Source organism: Nicotiana tabacum, chromosome 21 (assembly GCF_000715075.1).
Source record: "Nicotiana tabacum cultivar K326 chromosome 21, ASM71507v2, whole genome shotgun sequence".
Lineage (NCBI taxonomy): Eukaryota > Viridiplantae > Streptophyta > Magnoliopsida > Solanales > Solanaceae > Nicotiana > Nicotiana tabacum.
This window is the reverse complement of record NC_134100.1, coordinates 82180593-82187501: the sequence shown is the minus strand read 5'-3', so window position 1 is coordinate 82187501 and position 6909 is coordinate 82180593.

Sequence of the window (6909 nt, the reverse complement as noted above, 5' to 3'; positions counted from 1 at the left end):
AGCTGATTGAGCAAAAGCCAAGTTGCCTAAGACTCAAGGCCACAAACCGACCACCACTTTTAAAACTGACAAAATTTTCTTTGTTTGAAAAAGGACCAAACCAGTGCAAGGAAGTTGGTTCAAAAAAAAAAGAGAAGAAAAGAAAGAAAAAGAAAAAAAAGAAGAAAAGAACCGACAAAGGGAAGTTTCTCAAATCTTTGCCTTTATCTGTCTTGCTAGTGTGCATAAAATATTATCATTGCTCTTCACATTTTTTCTCCTAGGATAAGAAGTCCTAGTCTGATGGATTTTCTCCCAATAAAAATCTTAGTCTAATGAATTTTTCTCCTAAGATAGAAAACCTAGTCTGATGAATTTTCTCCTAGGATAGAAATCTTAGCCTGATGAATCTTTCTCCTAAGATAACAAAAAAAAAGGACATAGTCTGATGAACTTTCTCCTAGGATCAAAATCCTAGTCTGATAAATCTTTTTCCTAAGATAGAAAACCTATTCTGATGAACTTTCTCCTAGGATAAACGTTTTAGTCTGATGAATCTTTCTCCTAAGATAGAAAACCTAGTTTGATGAATTTTCTCCTAGGATAAACGTCTTAGTCTGATGAATCTTTCTCCTAAGATAACAAAAAAAAAAGACCTATTCTGATAAACTTTATCCTAGGATCAAAATCTTAGTCTGATGAATCTTTCTCCTAAGATAGAAAACCTAATCTGATGAATTTTCTCCTAGGATCGAAATCTTAGTCTGATGAATCTTTCTCCTAAGATAATAAAAAAAAAAGACCTAGTCTGATGAACTTTCTCCTAGGATCGAAATCTTAGTCTGATGAATCTTTTTCCTAAGATAGAAGACCTAGTCTGATGAACTTTCTCCTAGGATAAAAAAAAATCTAGTGTGATGAATCTTTCTTCTAGGATAAACGTCTTAGTCTAATGAATCTTTCTCCTAAGATAACAAAAAAAAGGACCTAGTCTGATGAACTTTCTCCTAGGATCAAAATCTTAGTCTGATGAATTTTTCTACTAAGATATATAAATCTTAGTCTGATGACACTTTCTCCTAAGATAATAAAAAAAGAACCTAGTCCGATGAATTTTCTCCTAGGATACAAAGTCTTAGTCTGATGAAATTTCTCCTAGGATCGAAGTCTTATTCTGATGAACTTTATCTTAGGATAGACGTCTTAGTCTGATGAATCTTTCTTCTAAGACTAAAATCTAGTCTGGTGAATTTTCTCTTAGGATAATAATTTTTTTTTTTTAAAAGGGAAGTCTGGATTAAAAAAAAGGTCAATTTTTAGTTTTCTTAAGTTATCAATCTTTAGTTTTCTTGAAATCAGGGGTCCCGCCTGGAGAATAGGGTCAGGTTTTATTCTAGTCAAGCTCAGTTTACATTTTTCTCAGGCTCAATTTCACATCTAGGTGACGCACTTCCTAGTTTGAGTTATTCAGTTTCTAGGAAATGCACTTCCTAGTTCAAGTTTCACCCCTAGGAGACGCACTTCCTAGTCTGGGTCTTTCAGGTCATTCTTTTAGGAGACGCAGTTCCTAAATTGAGATTTCACTTCTAGGAGATGTACTTCCTAGTTTGGATCATTCAAGTGTCATCCCTAGGAGACGCAATTCCTAGTTTGGGTTATTTAGGTTTTATTTTTAGCAAACGCATTTGCTAGTCAAAATTTTCTTGGTTTTACTCACAGGAGACGCACATCCTAGTCGAGTCTTTGGTTCTAGTCTCATCATTGCATTCTTCATCGATAGCATAGGTGATTTACACTTTTGCTAACAACTCACAAATCTTCCTTGTGCAAATTGGGGCAGAAAATTTTATTTGTTTTGTTTGTTTTGATTGCAGGCACCCACCTGGAGAACGAAGGGAAATATTTCAGAAATCGATTTTAGGTTCAAGTCAGAAGTACCAGGAGCCCGCCTGAAGAACAGGGTCAACTTTTAGTTTTCAAGTTTTAAGTCACCAGGCGCCCACCTGGAGAATGGGGGAATTTATTTCAAGTTTTAAGTCAGCAAGCACCCACCTGGAGTAATGATGGAATTTATTTTAAGTTCAAGTCAGTCGCAGGCGCCCACCTAGAGAACGAGAGAATTCATTTCAAGTTCAAGTCAGTAGCAGGCGCCCACCTGGAGAATGAGGGAATTTATTTCAAGTTTTAAGTCATCAGGTGCCCACCTGGAGAACGAGGGAATTCATTTCAAGTTTTAAGTCATCAGGCGCCCACCTGGAGAACGAGAGAATTCATTTCAAGTTTTTAAGTCGGCAGGCACCCACTTGAAAAATGAGGAAATTTATTTCAATTTTCAAGTCATTGGCAGGCGCTCACCTGGAGAACGAGGGAATTCATTTCAAGTTTCAAATCAGTTGCAGGCGCCCACCTGAAGAACGAGGGAAGTCATTTCAGAATTCAATTCAAGTTAGAAGTAGCAGAAGCTCGCCTCAAGAATGCAAGTCGACAGTCCGAGATGACCAAAAGAAGAAGTATCAATCTAGAATAAAAAGAAGAAGTGAATTCAAAATGCAGAAGCAGATGAAAAGATATGGGCTGCTCAAGACATGACTGAAGTCGCAAGCTTTTCATGTCCCGTCTTGATCCGAAAAGCCAAAGAGGAATGAACTAGCACCTACAACTAGCAAGCATCAAGGTTTAGATCAGAGTCTGCATGAAGAACCAACCAAGACTCAAGATCAAGCTTCAAAAGACTCATAGATAGGAATCTTGTAACTCATAGCTGATAGGCTTAGTCAGTCTTTTTCATTTTGACTTTGGTGTAATAAGGAGCTCAGCAAGCAGTAAACAGCAGCAACAACAGTGAATTCATAGCTTCTCGGTAGTCCCAGCTACCTAAACTTCCAGAACTACACTGACCTGATTCCTTTATAGCCAAGGATATGTAGGCAACCTCCGAAGTAAGGTTCGGTCAAACTTTTCAAAAAACGCTTCCCGTGGAGTATCCAAACGGGCAAAAATTGCTCATAATTGCTCACTTTATCTTTGCCCAAAAACTCTTCATATTTTCGAGCAAAGAGGGGCAGCTGTGAGCACCTAATTTTTGCCCTAATATAAAATTACTCCTAAAAAATCCAAAAATAAAATAGCTTTAAATTATTTTTCTATATTTTTGCTTAGTTAGCTTTGTACGTATTCATGTTTGATGCATTTATAAGTTGCATTTTAAATCCTAAAGAAAAATACAAAAATATTTTGAATTTTTAGATTTTAATTGCATAATTAATTGCATTTGTAAAATACTAAAATACCAAAAAATACATTAGTAACTCTACATGCATTTGTTAGCTAAATAAATTAGTTAATTGTAGAAAAATAGGTTATTAGGTTAATTTTACAAATTAGTTAGAACTAGGACTGTTAAATAAAATGATTAGTCTTGCAAAATACAAAGAAAGAAAAGAGAAGGCTATGGGGTCTCATTACAGCTTTGGGTCATGTGCTTCTAGTGGCCCATTTTCCTTCCATTTGCCCAAGCCCGCTACCCGCCGGCCCAATATCCCCCATCTCTAAAATAGACCCTAATTTGCCCTCCCTCTCTCTCTAACCACAACAGAGAACGATCGATCCCCCCTTCCCGACTAACCCTAATCGCTGTCTCCGATTCCCAAAAGGATCTCAAGATAGAAGTACCCAGCTCACAAAGTTCTCATTCTCTCACTTACGCTTCACAAATACAGAGATAGCTAGGAATTCTGCATCTGAAAATTCTCTGCAAAACTCCGAGATCTAAAAATCAAACCAAAAAAAAAAGAGATTTGAAAGCTAGCTTAAAATTCTACTCGCATGCTCTACTTTTTCTGAAAATTCAAGTGCGAACAAGCTTGAGAAGTGCGGTTTGCTACTGTTGTTTTTGCCGAATTCGTAGTTGTGCTCCAGCCTTAGTATCCCTCCGGGATAATGTTGCTCAGCTCTCTATTTTTTTTTTAAGACAGATGCGTGAAGCCCGGTCAAGGAGGTTAGTAGTTGGGAACATTTATGTGTTGTATAATGATTTATTAATGCAAGTTACATTGGCCACTGATTGTTATAAACACTAGAATTATTTGAAAATGCATATTTCCATGCACATATAGTAATTCCTTCTATTTTTTGAAAATTTTGTTTGATGGGATTAAATTTGTCTTTTGTTCGCAACTTCGCATATTGAAATCTGTTGTTGGAGGTTTTTCGGATAAAAATGGCTTTCAAATCGTCTCAAACTGGAAGAGTGCATCCTATCTGGTTATTAGAAAATTCAAGTGAAATATAAATAGAAAAAATCAACTTGTCAAATAGTTGTTCTCCATAGCTCTTACTGCTTAGGTACATGGGTAGAATGTCCCTTATTCATTTGGACTTCAATCCTGTTTCTATCAGCATACTACTTGATATCTTATCAGTTTTTTTGTTGTTTTTTTTTTTTTCATTAGTTTTGTTTGTGAATATTGCTTTGTTTGTTCCGTGAAGGATAGAATGCCAAGTTCACTTAGGTTATTATCAAATGTCAATAGATATAAATTACTTTTCTCTCTTTATGTCGCAAATAGGTAGATCCAAATGGGTTCCTATCTCTGTTAGTATTTTGTTGCTTTGCTTTAATGAATTATATAACTTATTTTAGTTGAGTTTATCTTATGAACTTGAAAATATAGAATAAAGAGGCGTGAGTTAAGTCTAATATGGTATGGGAAGTTTTGTTAATGGATTATGTGACGACGGGGTCGAATCGAAGTCGAGTCATAGTCGTTTAATCAAAAACCAGAAAGAGGGTCATGGAAAACTAGTTTTGGAAAAATAATTCTTAATTCGTATAAGGCTTTAGGCACGCTTTTAATAAATCATCGTGACTATGGGTACGGTTCCCAATGCATAGTCATGATACGTAATCCCCAATTCGAGTGTGCGTTTCACGTGACTCGACCATAACTTCAAATGTTAATAATAAAATCAACACATTGTAAATCGCGGGTGCGTTTCACGTGGCGCGATTCGCAATGTGTACAAAAATAAACGAGTGTGCGGTATCGCGGCTTGTTCAAATAAACTCCATAAATAATTAAAAGCGGTTAAAAGCTAAAATGCACAATAGGTTTTAAATATGTATTAATAAGATAATTAGGTCAATTATTAATAGTTGAGCGACCGTGCTAAAACCACGGAACTCGGAGGTGCCTCACACCTTCTCTCGGGTTAACAGAATTCCTTACCCGGTCTTCTGTGTTCACAGACCATAAATAGAGTCAAATTTTCTCGATTTGGGATTTAAAATAAACCGGTGACTTGGGACACCATAACTTATTCCAAGTGGCGACTCTGATCAAATAAATAATCTCATTTCGATTAATGTCACTTAAATTGGAAAAAACTCCCTATCCCCGCGCGAAAAAGGAGGTGTGACAAAAATTGTATTTAAGTTGTATGATATTGTAGTTGTATATAACTGAGTAGAAATAATGTATGAAAGTTGTAGATAAGTTGTATAATATATAATTAGTTATATTAAATTTATTTTTACTATGTATAAATCAGATACAAAATATACAAAAGACATATTGTATAAAATTTGTATAAAAGTTGTATGATATTGTAGTTGTATATAACTGGTAGAAATAATATATGAAAGTGTAGATAAGTTGTATAATATATAATTAGTTGTATAAAATTTATTTTTACTATGTATAAATCAGATACAAAATATACAAAAGACATATTGTATAAAAATTGTATTTGTGTAATAAGGAACAGTGTCAAGAATAGAGAAGTGGCTGAATCTGAAGCCATTTTCATCTATTTTCTTATAAAATTGAAACTTTTTTTGTGAACTTTAAAAGGGTGTATTGGTACTGGTTTTTGGCTTGTTTATTTATAGAAAAAATATGAAGATGTGAACAGACTAATTTTAAGTGTGAAATTGAGGCGCTGAATATTTGGTGATTGGTATTATAATCTAATTCGATATTTTATCCCTATTAGTGTTCTCCGTAAGATGAGGGCCACCAGAGGTGGTGAGAAGAAGAAATGAAACCTGTATCCTTGGTTGATATCAAAGAACCCAGTTTGTTAATTCACTAGCTTTTATATTTGCAATGTATTTTTGTTTTCAAGAATGAAGACTTGTGACTAAAAGTTCCCGATTTATGTTCCATGAAGATTCTGGAATTAGTGACATTTTAGACATTTTTGCCAAAAAAAAAGATATTCACATTGAGAAGATAGTAATTATTGATTTACGTATAGGAAGATTACCGTATATTAAGGGGGGAAAAAATAAGGAAAGAGAAGAGAGAAAAAAGGAAAAGGGTGTAACTAAATCCCTTGATTGAAGGCACAAATAATGAATTAGGAGCCTTTTAAGGTGGATTGTATATATTTTGTAACTAAAATGTGTTTAAGTCGGATAAATACCAAAACATGGACATTTTTCGTAATAATATTTCAAATAGTGTATATGAATGAAAAAAAAAACCATTACAAAACATGTGCAGAAGGAAGATAACAACAACAAATTACAAAAGCTATTTACTAAAAGTTCAACTTGTCAAGAAAAAATTAAAGCATGTTGTTCATATTAGTAAAGATCCTATTAATTCATCCATCACAAATGAATGAAAAGTGAGAATAAATTCCATAACTACTACAAGAACTTGAAAAGCTGTAATTTCGTAAAAATGTTAAACTCACACCCGCACCCGCAAAAAAATTAATTTCTTTTATTTTAACCTACCCCACATGTCTAAACCCCGTATATGTCTAAACCCGACCCCCCCCCCCCCCAAACCACCCCACCCCCACCCCGCAACCCGAAACTCGCACCGCCCCGCACCCACACCGCCCCATTGCCATCCCTAGGCCTTATGTATAAATCCAAACTATTGGTTGGTATGCAAAGGCGATCTACAGCGAGTTCTG